The sequence below is a fragment of the Tamandua tetradactyla genome, chromosome 25 (assembly GCF_023851605.1).
Source record: "Tamandua tetradactyla isolate mTamTet1 chromosome 25, mTamTet1.pri, whole genome shotgun sequence".
NCBI lineage: Eukaryota > Metazoa > Chordata > Mammalia > Pilosa > Myrmecophagidae > Tamandua > Tamandua tetradactyla.
Genome location: NC_135351.1, coordinates 16,867,885 through 16,873,884, shown reverse-complemented (window position 1 = coordinate 16,873,884; position 6,000 = coordinate 16,867,885).

The window sequence follows — 6,000 nt, the reverse complement described above, 5'->3', positions numbered from 1 at the left end:
TTGAACAGCAAAGTAATGGGAACTAGAAAAGCTTCTGTGGTCTTGGCAAGGCTTAGTGTAAATGTTTCCGTTAAATCTGGTGAAGATGAAGATGGGAGAGGAAAATCTGTCAATTCATTATGCTTTAGTGCTAGCTCTTCATTAAAGCTGCCTCTTCCAGGTGCAGCCATGCTTTCCTATACATGGGATAGTGCCTCACACCTAGACAACTTACTAAAGATATAATTTTGCTGCGCAGATTATTGTTGCATAATTCAAATATGTTTGAAATTTATGGTGGAGCTTCACTTAATGCCGAATAGTTTCCTATGGGAAATTCTTTCTTTTGCACATAAAGCTCAGCATTTTCTCCTGAAGACATCATGCAACCCCATTTAACAAAATGGGACAAGGTGTTTCAGAGGATTTCAGTACAGTTGAGAGAAATGTGCCAGCTGCCAGCCGTGCCAGACACTTTTCACACATTTTCATATCTCATTGTAAAATCACCCCGTGATGCTAGGTGCCCTTGGCCAAGTCACTCTTTTCCTGTGCCCTGGCTACCTCCCCTGTAAAGCAAGGTCAATAATGTCAGCCTGGCTGTGCAGAAGAAAGAGTCCAGGCTGAGTCAGGGACAGGGCTGGGATTCCCCACAGGCCATTCTTGCCCAAATACAAGCTTTCTCCCCCAACAGCACTGCAGTGCCTTTCAATGCCCTCTTTGATACTGCAGATCAAGCATGGCTCCTAATTTGAACAAGGCTTCCAGAGAGGCTGACCAGACCATGAGAATGGGCACCTGGATTGGGGAGGGGTTCCAGTTACCAACAGTACAAGGGTGTCTGGAGAGCGAGAGGGGTGATCCCCACGGGTTAACAGCTGGTGTGCAGGTACTGGGCTTCATGGGCAGAATTGCAGTCTCTAAAAGGACTGAGGAGGAGATACCAAGACAGACCCTTAGTCGTGGAAGATATAATGTGAGCCATGGAGGCACTGACTCAGAAGCAGTGGGATCCAAGGATCAAGATGGAAAAACAATTGGTAGGGACACAAGGCAGGACTTCTGTCACAGGAAATATAGTGGTGGGCCAACAACTAGAATCAGGTCAGAAGAGCACCAGCACCAGCCTGGCTTGGCACCCTCATCTACCCTCATCTACTAGGTGGCAGACTCTATTCTAGTTGCCATGGAAATAGCAGGGAACAAAATAAGGTCCCTGCCCTTAAGGTGCTAGAGTATAGTGAGAGACCAAGACAAATGAACAAGGAAATATGTCATCTATGCAGAGATGATAAAAATGATAGAGAAAAATTCAGCCGAGCAAGGGGATAAGCAGTGCTGGGATAGAGTTGGTGCTTACTATTTTACATAAGGTAGTCAGGAAAGGCCACACTCTGTGGGACCCTTGAGCAGAGACTTGAAGAAAGGGAGGGAGGGAGCCACATGAATATCTGGGAGAAGAGATTTCCAGGCAGAGGGAACTGCAATTGCAAAGGCCCTGAGGCCCTGTGTGTTTGAGGTGTTCAAGTAACAGCAAAGAGGCCAGTTTCTCAGGTTGCCTCCCCCAGGAAGCAGCATCTGAGATAAGGATTGGCATGCAGAATGCTTATCAGGAGTTCTCTTGGAGCCAATGGAAGGAAGGGGAGAGGAGGGAAGGTGGGGAAGAGAGGAAAGTAGAGGGGAGGAATAAGAGGGGAGGAGAGGAGAGAGCAGGGAAGGAGAAGACTGGGCAGAAGACACTGATGAGCTATGATACAGTCCAAAAAAAAGAGCCTCAGATAGCCCTATGGGAGTTCTAAGCACAGGATGACCCTCCCTTCGGAGCTGTCCTTGGTTGGGGGAAGGGGACGAGACCTTATACCCCAATTAATTCAGCCTCAATCACAGGCTGCCATCAGATGGAAGTTGGGAGGGGATGGTGAGTTAGGCTGCTCTCCTCGGCCCAGCAGCCCTTCCAGCAGCTGAAAGTCTGCTATTCCTGAAGGGTGATCTGGATCCCAGCATCCACCACAGCTAGTGTGACTAGGGCAGAGCAAGCAAGGGGGCAATGATGTAAGACGTGATTCGAGAGGTGTCCAGGGGCTAGATCATGTAGGCCGTTATAGCCCATGGTGAAGACGTGGGCTTTTATCCTGCAGGAGAGGGGAAGCTGCTGGAGCTTTAGAGAGAGGAAAGATAAGCTCTAACTTATGCTTTAACCTGGTGTGCCTGTTTGAAGCTGTTATGTACCCCAGAAAAGCCATGCCTTTTTCCTGTTCCAATCTTGTGGGGGCAGCCATGTTTCTCTTAATCCTGATTCAGTATTGTACGGTGGAAATCCTTTGATTGGATTGTTTCCATGGAGATGTGACACACCAATTGTGGATGTGACCTTTTGATTATGTGGAGGGGTCACTCTGCCCCTTAAAGATGGATTTTCACTAGTTTACTGGAGTCCTTTAAAAGGGGAAACATTTGGAGAAATCTTAGATGTAGATACTTGGAGAACAGTTGCTTCAGAGCTACCATGAGGCCCAGATATTTGGAGATGAAGAAAGAAAACACCCCCAAACCAGAAGCCAAAGGACCAACAGATGCCAGCCATGTGCCTTCCCAGCCAACAGAGGTGTTCTGGACCCGTTGGCCTTTCTTGAGTCAAGGTATCTTTCCCTGGATGCCTTAGTTTAGACATTTTATGGCCTTAGAACTGTAAACTTTTAACCTAATAAATCCCTGTTATAAAAACCAAGCCATGGGCAGGCCACAGTGGCTCAGCAGGCAGAGTTCTCACCTGCCATGCTGGAGACCCAGGTTCAATTCCTGGTGCTTGCCCATGCAAAAAAACAAAACAAAAAAAGCCAACCATTTCTGGTATATTGCATTCTGACTGCATTTAACAAACTAATACACCTGGTCACTCTGATTGCCATACGAGATAGAGTGTAGTGGGACAGGGAGGAGATAAGAAGACCTGTTAGGAGGTACCTGCAATAATCCAGGAAAAGAAGAGGTAATGGTGGCTTAGATTAGAATAATACTGATGATCATTGTGAAAAGTTGTTGCATTCAGGATATGCTTTGAACATAGAGTCAATAGAATTTGCTGATGGATGGTGAGGGGTGTGGGAGAAAGGGAAAAACAGGGATAACTCCATTGTCTTTCTAGAGCAACAAAATGGATAGAATTACCATTTACTGACATGGGGAAGACTGTATGTCTTAGTTTCCTGCTAAGCAAACTGTTCCGCTATAACAAACTATCACAAAGGTAGGGACTTAAAACAGCACATATATTCTCATACAGTTCTGGAGGTCAGAAATCTAAAATTAAGGTGTTGGCAAGGCTGCATTCTTTCTGGAAACTTCGTGGAGTATCCATTTTCTTGACTTTTCCAGCTTCTAGAGTTTGCCTGTACTTCTTGACCCATGGCCCCCACCTCCATCTTCAAAGTTCATCATCCTACCTCGTGTTCTGTTGTCAATCACCTCTTTTTCTCTCTCTGACTCTAATCCCCCTGCCTCTCTCTTATAAGGACCTGTGATTACCTTGGAACCATATAAACAATCCAGGATAATCTCCCCCATTGCAAAATACTTAAATTAATCATATCTGCAAAGTCTCTTTTATTGTATGATATGATATATTCACAGGTTCTGGGGATTAGGATATGGACATCTTGCAGGAGAAGTGGGCTATTTTCAGCCTACCACACGATGGAAGGAGCCAGTTTTGCAAGTTGGAATCAGAGCCCAAGTTTGGACTTATTAAGTTTGAGATGTCTTGTTTAATGTCCAAATGGAGATGTTAAATCAGTAGTTGGATAAATGAGTCATGCTGATAGGAGAGGTTTTGAGCAAAAATACAAATTTGGTACTTTTCACCATTTCAAGCCACCTATCCATATAATATCACCCGGAGGGTGACTGTAGAGAGAGGAGAGAAGAAGCTCAAGGATTGAGCACTAGAATATTCCAGTAGTCAGAGATTAGAGAGAGGGGAGGAACCAGCAAAGGCAAACAGAGGGGGTGATAAGTAAAGTGGCAGGAGAGAGAGTGGTGGTTCCGAGGCCAAATAACAAGAGTTTTAGAGCAGAGGGCAATGTGCTTCTGGAAGGTCAAGGAAGATGAGGTCTGAGAACTGATCATGATATTTAGCTGATATTAGTAACCTTGACAAATGCAGTTTCAAAGGAGCAGTGGGGTGAAAGCCTGATTGGAATGGGTTCAAGAGATAATGGGAGGAGAGGAACCGGAGAGTGGGTATAGACGATTATTGTGTGAAGTGTTTTGTGGAAATGAGGCAGTAGGTGAAGGCTTGGGATCAAGAGAAGACTAGTGAGCCTAGGGTTTCCAGTTCCAGAGTCTGGGCTGAACAAAATCAAAGGACAGGAAAAAGAGACCCAAACAAAAGTTAGAGATTAGAGGAGGAAGCTGAGCAAATCGTGGGGAAAAGAGCAATATAGATGTGTCATTCCTTATACAATTAATATCTTCCTACAGATGCTGAAAAGTTGGCTATTGGTTGAATTTTTTGAAAATGTGATCTTATTTTAACTACACTGGGGAAATTATGTAAAGGAAACTAGTGTGATTTTTCATGTGAAAACTCCTCTCCAAATATAACTGCTTTATGAGAATTTCCATGTATCAGTTTTTCCAAACACTGAGTTCACCTATAATTATACTTTTGGTTTCCCACTGCATCTAGTGTGAAACTAAATCTAATTATATAATATTTTCTTCAAAGGATCTTAAACTTTATATTAAACTCAGGCCTTCAAAATATGACTATGAGATTAAAGAATGGCATGCAGTTAAAAAAAACAAAAACAAAAAAACTAAAGCATGGAGCAGGAAAGTTATTTTCCAGATGTCACTAAGTGCCTGGCCAGGCCTGGCAATAAGACAAAAGAACAGAAATTCTAGTTGCCTCCAGTACCCAAGGGAGAAACATACCAGAGAGAAACAAACCAAGAGCAATAAGGAATAGTTTCAAGGCTTTGGGGAGGACTCTAAGAAAGTAAAGATCCAGCATCTACTATAAACAGGATCCTGGCCATGCTCATAGCATGGAACAGGGGGACAAGGGTGTGTCCACCCCAGAATGCCTGCAGAACACTAAGGAAAAGATGCCTATCTTATGCTTGTAGATTCAAGGCTGTAGGGTATCGCCTTAAAAGTGACATCTTGAAAGTGGGCACCCTACCTCAGGGCCTTTGCACATGCCTCTGCATGGACACCACTAACTCAACTTCAGGTCTCATCTGAAACATCACCTGATCAGGAAAACCTTTTCTGAACACCCAACCGGTATCATTCCATCTGGATCCATTTGTAGTAGTCAAGTAATTTGAAAGCTACAAATAGTTCTTTGGTATAACTTAAGAGTAAAATATAAAATAATGGTACAAATTGTATTTTATTTTAAGTAAATATAAATACATTAAATAACATAATATATTAAAATACTGTTAGTAGCTCATTAAATGAGGTCTCATTGAAGTCATTATAAATACTTTGTGAGCTGTACCACTTGTGAGAATACGGAGGCCCAATGCTGACCTAAGATTTGGGGCACTTCCAGATCCGCTGTGGATAAAAGGCACTATGTATGCCTGGAGGGCACTTTACCTGCAGGAATCTGCAGAGCCCACTCCCTCTTTTCCTCTGGGTGTGTGTACACATCAGAGTTGCTATTCCTAAACATCCAACATTAAGCAGCAGCAACCACCCAGGCTGCACAGTTCTATCCCTCTTACCTTATTTTGTGCTTTTCCATAGTATTTATTATCTGCTGACATTTTATGCATTTGTTTGCTGGCTGTCTCCTCACACTCCATTAGGCAAGGGAGTCTATTTTGTTCACTGTTGTATCCCCAGAAGAATGCTGGTGAGTAGTGGTGCTTGGTAAATATTTGTTAAATAAAACGATGAATCAGCCATCGATCAATGGCAGGCTGTTGGGAAGGTCAAGCTGCCAGGCACCGGTCTGAGAACCCACAGGCCTCCAGAGGAGCCTCCTGCTGCCACTGACCTCCCGCC